Genomic DNA, 20,720 nt, shown 5'->3' with positions numbered 1-20,720 from the left:
GGAAATTAGAAATGATACGGACAGGAGCTGGTAAATGAACCTTGACAGCCTGCATGAAAACACAAGACGTGATTGGCAGTGTAATGATACTGATGTGATGTTTCAGCCATACGTCAATGTTATGATGATGATGTTGCATTATCTTGAAACGGCAGACTATTTTGACGTGAAAGTGCTGAGATTAGCCTCTCACTCATACACCATCTAACATCATGTGCCAGATTTGCACTATAGGGGCATTATGGATGCGATGGGAACCAACCAGCCCCATTGTGGTACAAACAAGGAGCCTCAGTGCACGAGTGCTGTAAAAAATACTCCTCACTGCTTTTAGTTACTCCCTCTGTTTTTATTTTTTTTAACTCAAACACTTCTCTTGCATTTTTTTTGATGGTATAATGAAATACACCAAACAGATGGATTTACCCATTTGTCCTAACAGTGGTAGTTTTGTATAACAGATCAGTCTGTTTCTGAATTGAAAATGTTCGATCACGTTCACACTGATTCAGAAAGCTGTCCCTGTACTAGATCCGACAAGCGAATTGTTGATTTTTTTGTCACTAAAATGCATGCTTCCTGTTTTGTTGGTCATATTCTAATGAGTTGCTGTCATAAGGAAACGTTACCAGGTCAACAAAGAAAGACATCATTGTCTTGGCTTATATGAAGCTTTCTGATTAATATACACTACTGGGGCAGTAGTTTACAGTGTTGCCAACTTGGCAACTTTGTCGCTATATCTAGCAACTTTTCAGACCTCTTTAGTGACTTATTTTCTAAAAAGCGACTAGTGACAAATCTAGCGACTTTTTTTGCTGTTGTTGGAGACTTTTGGAGACTTTGACTTAAAAGCGCGTGTCATTTACTCTTCTCAACAAGCAGCTACCGCTGCTTCCGTGGGCTCCACCCCATCCCAAAACACTCACATTTGGCCTAGTCCTTGCGCAGCAGTGTTGCCAACGTGGCGACTTTGTCGCCAGATTTAGCGACTTTTCAGACCCCTTTAGTGACTTATTTTTAAAAAGGCGACTAGCGACAATCTAGCAACTTTTTCTGCCGTTGTTGGAGACTTTTGGGAGACTTTTGGGAGACTTTTGGGAGACTTTTGGGAGACTTTGACTTGAAAGCACGTATCATTCACTCTTCTCAACAAGCAGCTACCGCTGTTTCCGTGGGCTCTACCCCTATCCCAAAGCACTCACATTTGGCCTAGTCCTTGCGCAGCAGTATTGCCAACTTGGTGACTTTTTCGCTAGGTTTAGCGACTTTTCAGACCCCTTTAGCAACTTATTTCCAAAAAAGCGACTAGCAACAAATCTAGCGACTTTTTCTGGCATTGTTGGAGACTTTTGGAGACTTTTTAAGTGACATTCACTCTTCTCAATAATCAGCTCCTGCTGCTTCCGTGGGCTCCACCCCATCCCAAAGCACTCACAGGTGGCTTAGTCCTCGCGTAGCAGCAGCATTGCCAACTTGGCGACTTTTTCGCTAGATTTAGCAACTTTTCAGACCCCTTTAGCAACTTATTTTCAAAAAAGCGACTTGCGACAAATCTAGCGACTTTTCTGGCATTGTTGGAGACTTTATACGTGACATTCACTCTTCTGAATGAGCAGCTGCCGCTGCTTCCGTGGGCTCCACCCCTTCCCAAAGCACTCACAGGTGGCCTAGTCCTCACGCACCAGTGTTGCCAACGTGGCGACTTTGTCGTTAGAGTTATTGTCTTTACCAACCGCTTAAGCGACTTATTTTTAAAAAAGCGACTAGCGACAAATCTAGCGACTTTCTGACATTGTTGGAGACTTTTGGTGAATTTTTACGTGACATTCACTCTTCTCAATAATCAGCTCCTGCTGCTTCTGTGGACTCCACCCCCATCCCAAAGCACTCACAGGCGGTCTATTCCTCGCGCAGCAGAGCAGAGTCTCATCCAGCTGCAGTCAGGGCAGGAGAAGTGGTTAATCTATCCGCGTCCAGACGGCATAATCGTGCATGCGGGAAGCCGGAGCTGGCTGATCCGGCGATGGCTTACATTTATGGCGGGATGTAAATGTAAATTGGTCTTGGAATAAAAGGAATCACTGTACACAAATAAATGTATTTGAGTGAGCTGACCAGCAGCACATTCAGAACAGACAAACTGTACGGAGCTGACCCGTTAATGAGCTATGTACCTACAAAACAACGTTTCCCATCATTTATCAGCGTATGTTTTGAAACTGGACTGTTTGGCCATATAAACATGAATAAACACTCATTTCGTTTTATGAGAACATGAGCAGATAAACAAACGAGAAAACATTTTTAAGCATTCATGTGTCATTTTTGATAGTTCAGAGAGAAAGAGAAACGTGAAATAGTAAGAATGCAAATGCGACGTGATGACGTCACTGTTATGCTAATGACGCAATGACTTAATCTAGCAACATTTAGCGACTTTCCAAGGAAGCTTTAGCTACTTTCAATCAAAAATAGTTGGCAACACTGGTAGTTTACTCATTTATTTAGTTGTTTATTTTTTACTTATTTATGACAAGTCACTTGATTGGTGGACAAAAAAGAAGCAAGAGCAACACTGTCATAACCGCAACCTTCTAAAAACTGATGTCATTAGTCCATCCGCGTTATTAAGTCCGGCAACTCTAAAATTTCCTGTGTGCCAGGGAGTGGGAACAACAAACTTGCTGGTTTTAGCCCTATTCGTGCCTGGCGACCTCTCTAGTGCAAGGACATGTCAGAGCCGCACGAATTACAAGCTCAGGTGCTAGGAGTCCATGCCATGCGCATTCAGGTCGAGCAAGAGTCCAAGACGTGCGCATTGAGTCCACGTGCGTGGGAGAAGGAATTTGCATGCATAACAATCTCTCTTGCGCAAAGTAAAGCCCACAAACCCTCTCATGCGTGGAAAACCAAGCAATCCGCATCTTAATTTGAAACTATGATGATGATGATGATAATAATAATAACTATCGCCAAGTATTGTCATTAAATATGTCAGACGAACGTCAATACACAATACTACTGTCTATCGTCACAACCCTAACGCACACCGGATGTGCACATTAAATAGCGTAAGCTTAGTCAGACAGAGTCTACTTAAAGATGCAAAATATGCATTAGCAGCCTACGTTAATCGTTAAGGATTTGGAACATATATGATGTTATTTAATGTTAAACTATGTGAGTGGTCCTCTGTGGCGCCACAGGAATTTGAGCAGCGTTCAGAGTTACAGTGGACAGCTGCTGTCAGGTGCCGTCAGTGTGTGTACATCATAGCCTGTAAAAAAAGATGGACGACGCCCGTTCGCTCTCTTCCATTGGTTAAAAGTAAAGCCGTCAGTGTTCCGATATGGCGCTGACATCTTGGTTCTTGAGTCTGCGCAGTAGGCAGTAGTGAGCAGGAAGTAAAGCCGCGAAAGCAAGGCCCCGCCCTCGCTCTCTCAGAATGCGCATATCACAGCTGTCAATCAATGACGTGACACGACCCTTTTTGTAGCATTAAATAACTAACTAAAAACAAACTTATTTCAAAAACAAACACTTGAATTTACATCAGCGTGATAAAAACTACAGTAAATGACAGAAACCAGCTTCGGAAAAAAGATAATTGAAGTGTAATTAAATTCTTCAGTTGGTATCAAGTCCCATTGAATAACATGGATAGGCGGGGTTTATGACCTATACTGGGACCAGTCACTGGGGGGCGATCGAGACGTTTTGGCTTCACTTGTGCTGCACGCTTGGTGTACATTCATAGAAAATAATGTGTTTGACTTTTAGATACATGGCATGATGCGGTGCTTCTCGCCTGGTGTGCGACTCCATTAACAGTCAGGTTTTAGTTTTGCTCCCTATATTCTCATAAATGATAACAGTACCTTGTGCAAGCCAAACAGAGATGCGTTAAGGGATTACAGTTGTTTTTATGGAAAAAAAAACAAATGTGCATACAAATCAACTAAGTCCTGTCGTTTTGAAAAGATCAACCAGTATAACGTATGAAGGTTTTTCATGTTTGTGTGAAAGGAACATTTTGATCAGATGCGGCTGAACCTCGATAATAAAGTCCTCTGTTCCGACCAAAATGTGTTTCCCCGTTGCTCTTTTAAAACCCACAGCACTTCTTAGCTCCAGTTCTTTTATTAAGAAACCCCGAGCAGTTAATGGCTGCTCTGCAGATTTCATTTTATTGTCACTAATAAAACTTTATGGCGGCAGTGTTTTTCTTTTTTCATTGCGGTTGCAGTTAGGTTTACAGAGAGTTAAGTGATGCTGTTTTTGTAAATATAATAACAGTATCCTTAAGATTAGTTGTGCCTGCTAAAGCGAGCATATGATTCATATTTCAAACTTTATGACATGAAAAGAATAGATGCTATTATTTTTCCAGGAGATGGGATAATGTTTGTCCTGTACTTGTACTTTCGACATGCTTCTGACTAAGCATCCACTTATTACAGCTAATACATTTACATTTACATTTACGCATTTATCGAAAGTGACTTGCGGTATATACATTTAATCAGTATGCGTGTTCCTTGGTACACCCTATAGCAACACACTAGAAAAAACCCATAACCCCCATATGCAGGAAAATGTACACATTTAGTTTACGGTTTCTTTAGACGTCACGTTATGTGAAGATGTTTACATTTAGCACTGGGAAATCCAGAGGGGGCGGAGCAATTCTCATCTCCTCCCACAAGAAAAAGTCCAGTGAGAGACCGATGGTTGAAAATCACCTCTTTGTTACTGACTCATCTGCTCCTCTTCTCACTCTTTGATGTAAGCCTGGTGTGGGCGTCCTGTACTTGCCCGTGATCTTTCTGGCTACGCTGCTTCGGTGCTGGCATTAGCGAGACCTCTTTGGCAGGGTTTTGTTGTTGGCAGAGCCAGGCGTGGTTGGCTGTGTGTGTTTGGTTGCCAGAAGGTTGCAAGTAGTCTGCCCTGGCTCCAACTGCTTGTTCTCACAGGACTCAATGTTTGTTTTTGACTGCTCCACCAGTGCGTAGTCTGCTACCGGTGTGTTTTCTTTGTATACAGTATGTGAAATTGTGCCCATGCATGCCTATGATTAGTGTTGTAGTAAATAATCTGTTAAAACTGAAGTGTTTAATGTCTGCACCATTAGTGCTAAATGGTAATGAAAAAATAAATTCAAGTGCCTGACAGTTCAGTTCTCTTCTTGGAGTCATCTTACAAATGCCTTTGCCATCAAGTTAACTATGCAGAGACAATAATGTATGATAAAGGTGAGATGTAGATGTTTCACCTTTATGGTTTAGATGCAAATAGTTTAAACCACACGCAGTGTCCGGCTTTTTTTAGACTGCCACTTTTTCGTCTCCTCTCTTATCACGTCTAGCTGTGAAACAACCTGCTGAGATTTCAATTTTCATTTGATGATGCATTGACCTCATTACATAGATCATGCAAGCCTGAAATAGCATCATAAAACCACTCGCGTACAAGTCCTTAACGCATGTTATGATAGGGATCTGATATCTTCAGCTTAAAATCACAAGGTTTGATATATGCTAGTAGTGCATCAGTCATATTACACATCCTGTCCTTGTTATGTAGACTGCACAGATTGGAGAACTTCTCTGGATATGTTATGAATAACACAGATTCTGAGTCACACATCTATGTTTTCTGCTATGGTTCATGGCCTATAAACAGCCAACATGTGTAATTAGTTTAAGATGGGAAATAATAAAAACAGTAGCTTTTATTTAGAATTTAAAGTGCAACATCGCTTTACGCTGTAAACACAGTACACCATATATATTCGAATCTCATTCCTCGCTCTAGATAACACCGGCTTTAACTTTGTTTCATGAAAATTTTCCGCTTGACTTGATATCGTTTAACTTGCAGAGATGACGCGTTTGAGTCAAATAGTGTGCGTTCGCATAATTCCCACGCTATTTGCCTCAAATGCGTCATCCCCGCAAGTAGAAAACCCATTTACTTTCGGTTTTAAGATTAAACACATTTTTGGTTTAATCATTTGTAAATATAATCAGGGCTCAACACAAATAATTTTAAATACTGGGCCAGTGGTTTAGGTTTTTGCTTGCCCTGCCAAAATTTTCACTGGCCCCACCAAAAAAAGATTTCAGTGTCACATATTTAAAATAATATTTTAAAAGTAAAATATAATTGTATACAAATGTATTTTATTCATTATTTGTTAAGACAATCTGCAATTTTAAATGTAACCTGTAATTCTGTAATTTTACAATACTCTTATCAGGATCAAAAGTTGCAAGTATATCATGATTCAACTGTTGCGTCAACTGGTAGAGCAAAAGACGTTAAGATGACAGTGCCCTATAATTACAGAAGTTAATGAACCAATATTAATAAAACAATGTTATTACTATGCTGTGTTGATATGTGCTTAAAATTGTCTTCATTCATACGTCTTGCCATTAAGTTCAGTGCACTAGGTTATCGCCAACCCTTTTAGACACCATGCACGCTATGTTTTGTTTACGTTAGTTGCTTGTTCCCAACCAGTCTGCTTTACCTTGAAACTGATGGCAAACTGCAAAATATTTTACCCCAGTAAATGTCGCTTTCCAGAAAAAAGTTTTTTGTTTGGCCTTATAATTTGAGGGCGCTGTCGTCGTGACGTCTTTTTTCTCTATCATTTTATGTAACACAACACACGCAATAGCGTCCGCAACAACCAATAAGGTAGGACAAACCTCATGACATTGCTGTGAAGTTAACGTTCATTGTATAACAATACATGCAGACAAACGGCCACAGGCAGAAAATATATTTTAGTGACTGGGGGTGAAGCACTGGCCCGATTGGGCAAGTGACAACACTGTTTACTGGCCCCGAGCATCTCTCACACAGGCCACCGGGCAGTCCTTTATGTTAAGCCCTGCATGTTATTAAAAAACATATTTATATAAAATTTTTGTGTTATATAACAGTACCTGTCTAAATGATTTGCACCATCCGGGTTACTATAGTGTTATTAGTTTTGAGTAGTTGTTATCTGAAATAACAAACCTGCAAATGTCACAACTGGCCAATCAGAATCAATCATTCCAATGAGCCTTGTAACAAACCTAAATATAAAGTAGACTTTAAAGGGACGCTCCACTTTTTTTGAAAATATATTCTGGTTTTCCAGCTCCCCTGGTGTTGAACATCGGACTTTTACATTGTTGGAATCCATTCAGCAGATCTCCGGGTCTGGCGCTGTCACTTTTCGTATGGCTTGGCATGGTCCATTGAATGTGATTAGACCAGAGAGTTTGGATATTTTTCCTATTTAAAACTTGACTCTTGTGTAGTTATATTGTGTACTAAGACCGACAGAAAATTAAAGGTTGTGATTTTCTGGGCGGATATGGCTAGGAACCATACTCTCATTCTGGCTTAATAATCAAGGACCTTGCTGCCGTAATATGGCTGCAGGAGGTCCAATAATTTTACACAGCAACCGAAAATAGTCCCCTTAGTAACTTTCAACTCTTTTTTTTAGTGTGATGCTAATGGTCTAATCAGATTCAATGGATAATGCTAAGTTATGCTAAAAGTGGTAGCGCCAGACCCGGAGATCGGCTGAATGGATTCCAAAATGTAAAAATGTATTAATTAACCTTAGGGGAGCTGGAAAATGAGTAATTTTTTTTAAAGTGGAGTGTCCCTTTAAAAAATAGCATAGTTGAGGAAATAAAAGAGTTTAGTGACTTCTTTTGAATCATTTAAATTGATTCATCTCCAGATGAAGAGAACGGTAGTATTGTGTGGTATTGACCAATAACCTAGAGGATATAATAATGTAGACACTTGGTGGGTGTCACAAAGGTCCTTAAAAAACGAAACTTAGGCTTTAAATGACAGTCTGAAACCAAACTAGCCTATTTGTTAAGAGGTTTCTTTTCCTGTGTGAGATCAGTGTGTTACATCCGCAGCCCTGCCAGGTTAATGAGTTCAAAGCTATTTTCTTCCTGCATGAAAAGCTTGAATAATAATGCTGCAGAGATACCATTTTTGGTCTCTCTAAACAAACACCTGACTAAATGTTCTTTTTTTATCTTTATAGGTTTAAATGCTCAGGATGTAAGCAGCTTCACAAATAAGAGACATCTTCAGCATCTGGGGGCTTGTTGTTTGAGTCTGAGGTAAATGGCTTTTTGCAGTGACACATTCACAACGTTCCTATCACCCTGGAAGAAACATTCACACCTCTTCTATAGTTTTTCTCTATTGGGTGTTCGATTACAAGAAACCTCAGGTATCTCAGCGTAGAGTGAAGAAACTAAGAGTGAAAGTGTAAGGCACCACACATGAATGGGGCACTCGATGGGGCCCAGCTCTCACAAAAATACCCCGTGCTTCCTGTGCATGTGAGTAATTCTGAGAATTACCACCCTGCTGTCACATTCTGTTTACAAGGAATTAAACCCTCAGATACATTGACACACATTAAGTCTCATCTTTGATCTAAAAATGTACTTTTTTTCATATCATTTGTTTAAACGGTCTAGTCAATATTAAGTGTATCTGGTAAGGTAAGTATAGGAATGACTTGAGCGTTAGCTTAACATGGGGGAGCACCTGTCATTATGGAAAGATTGTGATGTCTCACAGCACCCCGTCTAAGGGTCAGATGAAATGTCGGAAGTTATACTGTGCTTATGCAGATTACAAACTAATTAATAGATTTGAGTCTAAAATTTTAATTTAATGCAAAAATCAGATTTTTGTTTCAAACGCAATTCCACTATAAGAACCATAAAGTGTTACTTAAAGTAAATAGGGCATTTATTATCCTCTGTGTCTTACAATAAGTGTGTCTCTTTAAGACGCAGAACAGAGCGATGGATGGTCTGTGCTCCGTTGACAGATAAAAGCAGGAAGTTCTCCCCACCCAGATATGAACAGTAATGAGTTGACAGAGATAGGTGATGCAGAAGTGTTCGGTGTGAAGTTATCTCACCAACAGCAAATACTTGTCTTTCTGATAGAGCTGGCAGGTCTGTAGTAATCTCAGCCTGACTGAGCCACGGCTCTTTCCTGAGAAGCCAATCTCAGTGCTCCTCCTGCGCAGACAAAACCAAACACTAGCGTTATCACTCGCCTCATGCAGGAATCTGTTGGGAAATAACGGGCGGACGTTAACAAATACCTTTTTTAGAGTAATGTTTTGTTTTTGAGAGCTGATTTGTGGCGACTTGAACAAAACAGATCCTCACGTGCTTTGTACACAAGTACTAATGTGACAGTAAAGGCCAAAACTGCTAATTGTTGGGGTGCATCTGCTGCACAAATGACAGGGAAGGTCAGATTCAGCTTAGTGGACCTGTTCTCAATGCAAGCCAAGGACTGAAGACAAGGTCAAATTCCATTTTAAGATTAAACACAGAATCAACAGTACAAGGTGGATGGGAGAAAACGTATTGTTAGACTTCATGCCTATTGGGCTGAAAGAGCTTGAGACTAAACATAAACTTGAAGATTCAGCCTTTAAAATGAATCATGCAACCAGTTTTAAAGAAGATGGAGAAGTGAAACTTATTGTTTCACAATCCTTGTTGCCAAAGTTAAAGTTAGTACACTCTGTAAAAAAATTCCTACACTTTAATTGTAAATTATTTGATATTGAGGATGAAGAGTTGCTATACATTTTTAAAGTTATTTCAACTTACTTTTACATTTATAGCAATTCTTTACTTGTAAACAGAGTAATGCAGAGATGATGGCTGTGTCTAATGCTGCGTTTACACCAACCGCGTTTGAGGTGTCAAAATTGCGTCTACCGCGCATTGTTTGCCATTTGAACAGTTTGAATGCATTCACGCGTCTATAGTGAAGTAGACGCGCGGAAAAGCCAAGTATTTGACACCCGTCAGAGGCAAAATCCGCTTCTTGTGGGAGGGGCAAGTGCTATGCGGTTGTCTGTTTGCAAGATGGCTGATGTTGATTGTGCATTTATCGAGAGAGTTACCGGTTTGTATTTGGTCACCTTACTATAGGGGAAAATAAACGGTGCGGGTCGATAAACGTCACGTGACTCAAAAGTGAAATGTGTATTTACAACTTACCAGGTTGCCCAATGTCCTCACTGACACTCTTCCAAGCGAGGTCCTTTTTATTCCTGTCTCTATAGAAATAAGAACTTGTGTCGTATAGCTCCGGGTGACTGCTTACGGCAATATCAAGCGTTCCTTCATGTTGAATGGGTGACTCAGGGAGGGGCTGCCACCACAGCAGCAAGCAGGCTCCTGATTGGTTAACGCGACGCGAAAATCCGCCAAAGTTAACATTTTTCAACTCGGGCATCAGCCGCGAATGCGCTTCAAAAGCAAAATGCACAAAAAGTACCATTCGCGTGTACCGCGCCAGACGCTCAATTCGCGCAAACGAGGCGGAATTGCGTCTACCGTGCCAAACGCCTCACCTGCGCTGCGAGACCTCCAGACGCGTGTCAACGCTTCTTCACATTGACTTAACATTGAAATCACTTGCGCTTGACCCCTCTACTGTGGCTGGTGTAAACACAGCATCAGTCAGCTCTCTTGTTCAGTAGTCAGGGCACTGATCAGGGACTCTGACATTTTAAGGGCTGTGTCAATCGCAAAATCCTTCCAGTCCAGTGGAACTTTGTTCCTTAAAAATTCCCACAATGCAACGCAAAATCCAGTAAGCATTGATGGTCCCTATGTTCCTTTACCGAAAATCACGTGACCTATGTTCCCTTACCGAAAGTCACGTGACCTTTTCAGAAGCTCTCCAACCAATAATCTCGCAAGCCAACTCGATAAACTTCATGAAACGCAACACAACATTTTGTTTTAGTTTTCACATAAGCACACATCGCTAGTAGGGGTGCCACGGTACATCAGAACCGTTCGGTTTGCTTGTCTCGGTTCGGAGCGTGTGTGTGTGTCGCACGATGCGCAATGTAGCATCGTGCCCGTATGTTACCTGAAGCATACTTTCGTCTGGCTTCACAGCGCGAGCCTCTGTTTGGGAAGGTGTTTATACCCGACACACAGACTGGGTGCTGGCGTGATGAGACATCATGCTTGGCTAGATTCGCCTGGAACTCATGCTTCTTGGGTTGTAAACTTTAAAAATGTGCAACAAGTAATTTTTACAGGAACATTAAAGAATTGTTCACCCAAAATGTATATTTTATGGTGGGCGTAATAAAGACATCATTTATTTTAGGCCAACACTTCATTTTGAATATTTTCTTGCATGATGACGCACACTTAATTAAAACTAAACACAAATTCCTCTTTTAGTCTAAATCTCTGTCTCTCTCTCTCCCTCTCTGCTCTGTGTTTATTAGGAACAACTGAGATGAAGTCAATGTTATGATAAAAGGTTGTGTTTGGGTGTTGGGGTTTGGATGTGGTCAGACCTTTGTTGTTGTTTTTTGCTCACTGTGGGAAATCTGCTCTTGCTACGGACATGGATCTCCAAATGTTGTTGTTTCTGCTACCTAGAAACAACACTTTCTCTTTTTAGTGAGATGTAGGGTGTTATGTAATCCTTGATAAACCGCTGGGTTTCAAATTCCTGAGTATCTGGAATGCTGAGAAGGACCAGATCTTTCCTTGAGAGTCACCATGACCCTGTTTGTCTAACTTCGTTCAAAAAGAATGCTAAAAGCCACTAAACAACAGACACTTTGAAGTGCATGTCAGCAGTGCCGAAAGACTTTTGTTAGAAAGAAACTGAAGAGAGCCCACACCTCCCTCATTTTAGTAGATTTAGCTCTCCCATCATGAATTTTGTTATGGGAACAGCTACAAATCCAGTCATGGAAGCGATAGCAGAGGTGTGTGAGGTTGTGAATTTTAATGATGTAAGACAATCTTTTGCACATCATGACAGTTTTTATTTAGGCAGATTGAAATTTTGTATTTGAAGGCTCTAGTTTTGTTATAAAGATATATGGGGGCCGTGGAGATGCAGTCATCCAGAACTGCATATGTAGGTTTTTAAGCTGCTAAATCCATGTGAATTGTCTTATGTAACTAAAGGCGGGATTTTCCAGGAGTCTTCCAGGAGTAGGGAATTCTCCTGCCTACGTTTAGTGTGAAACCTGAGCTGTGGTGTGTCTGCGCTACAGCTGGTCAGGTTGCACTGTAATAGACTGTAAAATATTCTGCGGTGCTGGAGCATTTCAGGTCAGCGCTGCTATTAGCAAACAAATGTGGAGTAATGTCTGAAAGGCTAAAATGAACATAAACAGATGATCGGGATGAATTACAGTAGGAGCACATCTCTGCTGTCTCCTGACTCTGTTAAGCAGACGCTGTGGTCGATTGCTATTTCTCAGTACATTTTGTCCAATGACAGAGAGGCATTCTAGGAAAAATCCTTCTAGGAAAAATGCAAATGCCATAGATCTCCACTGCAAGTGAACTTTGTCTCCTCCTGTTACTTTACCCCTGACTGTATGTCTGCCTGTTTTCTTTATGTCTGGGTTTTTTTTTTTTTGGTTTGCGGGATAGAGGTGATAATAGGGTTTTAAACGTGTTGAAGTTTTGCCATTTTAGTCACTTTAAAGGTGGACTTACATACTTAAAAGTAGGGATGCGCGATAATTTGCATGCAATCGTCATTGCGCAGCACGTCAGTGAAGCTGATTCCTTGATAAGTAGTAAATCGCCATCAGCTGCTTTCAGATGGAGCCGCATTTACTGCACAAAGCCGTTACTACTTATCAAGGAACCGGCTTCACTGACGAGATGCGCAGTGACTATCGCATGCAAATTATCGCGCATTCCTGCTTAAAGAAACACAGATGACTTGCTTACCTTCCGTGTTGTTTACGGACGTTTCTCTCAACACGCTACTTGGAATGAAACACACACAAAGTGCTAAAAAGGCCTAATCTCTTCACCAGAGTTGTTTACTAACTATTTGCAGAATTGTTTTAGATGCGAACTCTTTTCCCTACAAATTCAAATTTCGGTTTATTTGGATGACGTGACCCGCACCCAGCCTAAAAAGGTGGGGCTGGGGTATGGTTCTTGGGTACTTTGATATGGTTCACTGATGTTATAAGCGCAGTTGTAGTAAATCGTGGAAGTGCATGTGCGCTTTTGTGTTTATTTAAGGTACATTCACATTATAAGCGACTTTGTCGCTTTGTGTCGCTTGTCCCTTTCAAAAGAGGCATTTCTCAATCTGGTTGTCATAAACAAATGAGTACCATCCACTCCAGTAACTGACGAGATGACGTGATCTTCACTGCTTTGTTGTCATTGGTAGTCGTACCCGAAAGTCACTCATTTGCATAAAGTTAAGCGTTTCTCAACTTTGTCGCGCGACTGCACACTCCCCGTCCAGTCGCCAATGTCACTGTCACTCGTGGCTCTAGAAATCACCAAGCTTCCAATGAAATCAATGAGATTGTGTCGCTCTGCTACTGCTAGTCGCTGCTAGTCACATTATAAGTGACTAGCAGTAGCAGAGCGGCGCAATCTCATTGATTTCAATTGAAGCTTGGCGGCATCCGGCGACACGAGCGACAGTTACCGTTGATGGCTGGATGGGCGTGTCCGGTCGCGCGACAAAGTTGAGAGATGTTTAACTTTGTGCAGATGATGGGCGACATTCGGGAGCGACTACCAATGAGAATGAAGCAGGGAAGTTCACGTCATCCGTCTCTCGTCAGTTACTGGTTACTCATTTGTTTATGACAACCAGATATAGAAACAACTCTTTTGAAAGACGAGCGACACACGGCGACAAAGTCGCTTATGTGAATGTACCTTCAGACTGACGACAAGCAGGAATGACCTGCTGTAAGTGTCGATGCTGATCATTTCTGCTAGCCTTTGCAAACTTCATTGGACAGCTGCTTTCTTTGGTACAATTGAAGTATTTTTGCAGCAGACAGGCGCAAGTGGGTTTCTGGATGTATTTTGTGATGACAAAACCAAAGGTTTAAATAAAAAAATGACGCAAAAAGCGCCTTCTCATTCAAAGCGGCTACATAGCAACATTGGTACAGGACTGCAGCTTGATTACACAAGTGTACTGGGGTTAAAAACCAAATAATATAATGCAAACAGAGATTGGCGGGGGAGTAATTGAACTCTGGTTTGGACCGGGCAATTGAACCAAATAGGAAAACACCCAAGTGTACTGTTTAAGCTCCAATGAGATCCTGACCTCACGCTCCAAGACTTGATTATTCTCTCAGGGTTGCTCGATCCTTTAACACGAGTAGACGTTTGGATGGATGGGTGCCTTTCTGCATAAGGACGAGATGATCATATTACTGTCACCTGAGATGGAAGGAATTCATTCTTTAGATCCTTAATGCTTCATTTACTCAGCAGTGAGCCGAAGGTGGAATGATGGGAGCAGAGACTGAGAGATTTGGAATGTGAAATAAGCTAAATTTATAGCACACAGCGTCTGTGTAAGAGTGAAACCTCTTTCACCTGTTCAGTTTTTCCCATAGAGATCTTGAGGGAATGAGGAATAGGAAAGAGGAATGGGGCTTTCATTTTAAAAATGGTTTCTTTGCTTTTGAGTTGGAGCCAAAATGTCACAGATTGTTTTTAGATGGAGTGGAAATGTTAAGCATCCCTGAAGAAATAGTTTTCTTTTAAGCTGTTGGATAGAATTTTTGGGATAAGTTGCACTACAGTTTTCCTAGACAGATGGAGAAATTTGGTGTCGCGGTGAGGGAATTTCCCTTGTTGTGATTTTGTGTGGCTCACTAGCAGGGTATGCAGTTTTACCGCCTTTATATATTAAAATTATTCAAATAAAATTATCATTTAAATCCAGAACAACGAGGTGCACTAAGGTAGAATGCAGGGTGCTCTAAGTGAATTCACGCGTTTTAGACCATAAAACATTTTTTTTTGTTACATACAGCAAACATCTCCTCACTATCTGCTTGCTGCCTGTCCACTGATCAAACTGTAAAAAAAGCGATCTCTGTAGACAGCCCAGGCTCCACAAATTGCAATTAAAACAAAGTGGCCAAACCTACCACCAGAAACGATAACAAAGAGGCTGTTTACACTTGGCATTAACATGCATTTTCGTCGATCGGATCACAAGTGGACGAAGTTAATGCCAGGTGTAAACGGTGTTCAAAACGTTTTAAGCTCGTCCACTTTCGACCACTTTCAACCACATCCAGAGGTAGTCGAAACCACTTTTGATCGGATCGCTTTGGAGTTGCGGAACGCACATGTGGTTGAATGCGTTCGAACAGCCACACGCGACCGCCTTCTCTCCGCCCATTTGTCTAATCTGAGGTATTAAACACAAGTTTTACGTCTTTTTTGACTTCTGGCATGAACATATGGTAAACAGCGCTATTTTTAGCCTTTCATTGATAAAACTAAAGCGGCTGATCTCCGTAGTTTCGTTTTGAAAGCGTGTGAAAGTTGCGCGATCCTATTTCCTCCTATTTCTCTTATGCTGCGTTTACACCAACCGCGGTAGAGGCGTGAAGCGCGAGTGATTTCAATGTTAAGTCAATGTGAAGACGCGTTGACGCGCGTCAGGATGTCCCGCGGCGCGGAAGAAGTGTTCGGCGCAGCAAGGAAGACGCATTCAAACTGTTCAAACGGCAAACTAGGCGCGGTAGATGCGATTTTGACGCCCGAAACGCGGTTGGTGTAAACTCAACATTACATACACACGTACAAAACTCTGTGCAGCATGTTTACTTGGTAAACAAGCAGTGGACTCCGACATAATATTAGTTTGTGTCCATATAAACTCATAATTACTCCCGCACGCATTTGAATGACAGCAGAGAGACTTGCCCACCGTCTCACAGACCACCCCCTCACGGTATTCAGGACAGAAGCGGTCGAAAGTGGACAAAAGAGACGGATTTAATTACCAGGTGTAAACGTAATGTGTCTCTCTTGTCCACTTGTGATCCGATCGATGAAAACACATCTAAATACCAAGTGTAAACAGCCCCAAAGTGTTCCAGCCAATAAACGACAAGAAGGATTTGGGGATGGGAGTTTGGGGCGTTCATGAAAGCACGAGGGGGAGGGGGAGGAATTAGCTACGCTCTGTTTGTTTGAAAACAGTTCAAACATCAACAAAAAGTAACGTCACAAAGATTCGCTTAGAGCGCCTTTAAATGCTATCCATAACAAGTAACAACTAGGGCTGTAACAATAAATTGCGTGTCCTGTTAAAGCAACACTAAAGACTTATTGCTCTTTGCTCCCCCTACGGGTTAAAAGCGTAATTGTTCATTAGCACTGTCGTAAATACTGCAGCATAGCTGGCTCTGATTGGATTGTAGGTAGTTTTTGTAGTTTTCACTCGAACTACAGGACCACTACCCGACGGTTGGAAACTTCTTTAGTGCGGTTTTGGCCGATAGAGGGCTGCAAAGCGAATGTGAAAGTGCCGTTCACCCTGTTTTAAGTGGATGAACCACTGAAACTTTTTTGGAAACGTTATTTTAAGGTAAAAAAAACCTCTTTGGTGTTGCTTTAAAAAGACCTGTCTAAAATCGCAAGGCTGCAATGTTTCATGCGCAGCTTGTGCGTGTACTATGGCGTTTTGGTAAGTAGGAAGTCCTTATCCTCTAAAATCATTATGAGTCTGAGTTGTTTATAACGTGCATTTAAAAAAGCAACACTCATTAAACAAAATCATTCAAAATATTCCTTATCATGAAAATACCTGAAACAATCTGAAGAATGGCGATATAAATATTCTAGACATTTCCTGGAATAGTGTTTGTGCACAAGAGCGCCCTCTGGCTTTTGGGTGTGCTGGGATTTCACCGTAAATCTTTAAAATTCATTCATTCAGAAAACGTGCATTTGCATGAGTAATCGTTACAGCCCTAATAACAGCTTACATTATATCCTGTGTGTTCTTTTGTCGAAAATATGTAGAAATATGCGAGAGTAAAAATATACAGAACGGAAACGTTTAGCTCATGCAGAAAAGCTGTCAATAACGAATACTCTCCGTAACGTAGAGGACCACATTAATGTCCAGGTGAAAGTCAAGTGTTCAGTCAGTTAACAATAGTCACCGGCATTACATTGCAACTTACTCATCCGTGGGGCGGACGCTATATATTCACAAAGATAAAACTTCATAGAACAAGAAAGACATCAGCCTGTTTTTAGGACAGTGAAAACACGCTATAGAGATGAGTACATTTGTTTTTTTTCACACAGGAAACATGAACACACGTTATATTGCACACCTCAAACGCAATCCTAGCTTCAAAAACACAGGAAAAACGGGACCTTTAAAACTGCATTTATGGCGCTTTTCCATTGCATGGTACCCAACGGTTTAGTTTAGTTTGGGTCAGGTCAGCTCACCTCACTTTGGCGTGGTTAGCTTTTCCATCGAGTTTGGTTTCACTTCGCAGTGGGAGGGATTATAGGCGTGTCATAAAATTTGCGCTGCATGCTGCTGTGACATCATACAAGTGAGAGCGTCCTTGTACATTCCCATACATTTATTTATTTATCAGTCCACCACAAAATTAAAATTGGCCACCACAAATAGATGTTTGCACATCGCATTTATCACTAACGTAACCTCTCTCGCGAATGTTCCGCCACAAACTGCAAGTTTGTAAAAAAAAAACTGGTATGGTGTTTCTGATTCTCAACCTGTGAATGTTTTTCATCGCTAAAAGGGAGTTTGGGAACTTATAGCAGAGCACAGATGACAACATGTTTGCTTGAGACAGCGCAAGCTAGCACTAAAGGTAAAGCTAATCTTTAACATTATAGCGATGACGCTGTAGTGACGAATCTCTCAGACCAATCAGTGATCTACAGTGTTTTTTCGCGTCACGTTTGGTATCAGCTAGGCTCGCTTGGAACCCCAACCGAGGTACGAAAAAAGTATCGGGTACTATTTACTGCACCCAATGAAAAAGCTCCCAAAAGTAAGCTGACCCGACCAAAACCGTGGGGTACAATGCAATGGAAAAGCGCCATAAGATGCAGACGTGGCTAATTCTGTCATCTCAGTTACACTTTGCGTGCTCAGGGCTATTCACACATTCACTGTATGATTTAACGAAAAGCCTAGTATTACTTTTTGAATTGAAAAATTTACGAAAACAAATTACTCTCAACTCTTGACTTTTTTTTTGCCTTTATACATGTATGATGTGTAAAACAAGAAAGGCATAGCTTTATGAATTTATAATCGCGGTTGCTTATCATCATGCGGTTGGGTTGTCAGTGGTGCAGTAAAACTGGATTGCAGTTACCGCGACAGCCCTAATATGGCTGTAAATCTATCATGTAAGCTGATAATAAAGGTTTTAGGGTTAGGAACGTCAGTATTATTTGAGAAATCTCTCATTAAGATGAGATTGTAAAGACAGCAAATTGTTTACAAACTTAAATAATTGGCTACACAGTAGACAGTTTTTACTTTGTCTTTTTACTCATTATGGGGGTCCCCGTCCCCTGGTGTGAAAATCCCTGCTTTAGACTACAGTAAATGCACTGACTGCAACATTTTCAGTATGACTCATTTTGTGATATTGGTAAACATCCAGAGTCTTTATAAAAATGTATTACAATGGTTATGTGAAAATGTCTTTTGTTGGCCTTTAGCCAGTTTACTTCATCTTCTTTCATTTTAATTAAGCTTCTCTCAACTGCTAAATGATGAATGGAGAAAATCAGATTCAATTTCTTCATTTATCTCTATTAAGTCTTTCTATCTCACTTTTGTTTTTCTGTATTTTAGGCATCTCATCTTTATTGTGTAAATATACAGTACTGTGCAAAAGCCACCATGCCAGAATTAGATTTGTTGTTTTTGCAATGTCATAGTGATCATATATAATTGTTTTCCAGTCTCTTTAATAGAATACATCCAGAAAATACAGTAAATGTGTATATTAAAACTGTATAAAAATGTAAACTGATGCATCAAGTTTTTAGGATGAACTCCCCTTCAACTTGAGCAATAGCAGGAAACTGTAGGATCTCTTAAAACTAAATGAAATTAAATCCTAATTTCTCATTTTAAAAAATGTGGCTTTTTACTTCATTCTGCTCAAAAACGCTCAAGATGTGTTTAGTGCCAAGAGAGGTCACACTAAACACTGACAATGCCTAAAGAAGACATTTAGTCTTTTTTTTACATATTTCCTGTATTTTCTGTTTGCATCTTAATAAAATAGATTGAAAAATAAATATGTATGGACATTAAAACTTCTAAAACAATGAGTCTGGTGGTGGTGGCCTAAGAGTTTTGCACAGTATATGTTACTGTCCAATTTACAGATTAAAAATGGCAACATACTTGATCTTTATTTTGTGTATGTTTTAGCCCTTTCTTTAATCTGATATATTTTGTTCTGCAGGCTTTGACAGTAATCACTCTTACAGCTGGTTGCTTGTCACTGCTACAATAAATGACACTGTTTGCTGAATGATTCAGCATTTTTTGAATACAGGATTTTGTTTTCCCGCAATCCTGTTTACAGATCATGTACTTTCAGTTCACGTGCACACATACACATACATGTTTATTTGTTTTCTAGAAAGCGCCCTGGTATCAGTCGCTTACCCTGCCATTGAAGAATACGGTGAAAAGGTTGTGATAAGACTTTGCTGTGGGACGGCCTGACCTTCAGAGGATTGGACTGAACTTGGACAGCAGTGAGGCAGGGAACACGAGGCACTTACCTGGGTACGTTGCCCTGCCAAACATCAGGATTCATACCGGCATTGGTGACATCAAACTATGATGTCACTCGGACTGTTTAATGAGTCAGAAGCTTATTAATATGCAACCTGATCTTAAAGGGTGATTGTATCGAATGTAATTGTTTTAATAAAAAGGGGTGTTTTAACTGAGCCTGCAAATTTATTGTTTAATTTCATACTAATTTGAGAATGTAAAATTGAATAAACAAACAAGCAGTGGTAACTTTCACTTAAAGGTGCAGTGTGTAAATTTTAGCGAATTGCAACCAACGGCTTAGTCCACTGCTCACCCGTCGCTTTTGAAACACATAGAGAAGCTACGGTAGCCACCACCGGACAAACATGTCATCGTCGGAGACAACTTAGTAAAAATATTTGTCCGTTAAGGGCTTCTGTAGAAAAATGGCAATACAAAATGGCGACTTCCATGTAAGGGGACCCTCGCTGTATGTAGATAAAAAGGTCTCGTTCTAAGGTAACAAACACATAACGGTTCATTATGAAAGGTCTTTATACACCCCTGATAATATAGTTTTGCATATTATGTTGCATTTCTGTCAAGAGATCCTTCTAAATTACAAACTGCACCTTTAAAGTTAAACTTACTGTGCATCAGTGGCGGCTCGTGACTGCTCATCCGAGGAGCGCTAATTCAAAATAAGTGTTCTGAGTGTCGTGTGCTGTGTCATGTGTGTTTGTTGCGTCATGTGAACCATGTGGATCACGTGTTTTGTCAAAATAAGTGCCTGCTGCACACACGTCAAAACCGTTTATGATAAAAGAGACGCTCATGTTCACAAAATACATGCAAGACACTCCCTTAACAGTAAACTCTGATTATGCATGAGATTATGTGAGTATCTGGCAAACGCGAGCGTCTCTTTTATCATAAACCCTTTAGACGCGTCTGCAGCAGGCACTTATTTTGACATAACACGTGATGCACACAGGATCACTCAACGCGCAGAATACATATTTTTAAAGGAACCACACACATGACGGGCTACATACATTTTG

The 20,720-nt window shown here is 40.7% G+C and overlaps 1 long non-coding RNA gene across 1 annotated transcript in view; it reads left to right on the top strand.

Annotated features, from left to right (window-relative positions):
* LOC129442067 (uncharacterized) overlaps positions 1 to 20,314 on the top strand; it is a 71,963-nt gene extending 51,649 nt beyond the window's left edge. The window contains exons 2-4 of the long non-coding RNA XR_008643760.2: positions 8,078 to 8,156; positions 19,538 to 19,939; positions 20,300 to 20,314. This is a non-coding gene — a long non-coding RNA (uncharacterized lncRNA). The remainder of the gene's footprint in view (positions 1 to 8,077; positions 8,157 to 19,537; positions 19,940 to 20,299) is intronic.
* Positions 20,315 to 20,720: the final 406 nt, after the last annotated feature.

This window comes from Misgurnus anguillicaudatus, chromosome 2 (genome assembly GCF_027580225.2).
Source record: "Misgurnus anguillicaudatus chromosome 2, ASM2758022v2, whole genome shotgun sequence".
Taxonomy (NCBI): domain Eukaryota; kingdom Metazoa; phylum Chordata; class Actinopteri; order Cypriniformes; family Cobitidae; genus Misgurnus; species Misgurnus anguillicaudatus.
The sequence above is the reverse complement of the archived record's forward strand: the minus strand, read 5'-3'. Positions and strand labels throughout refer to the sequence as shown.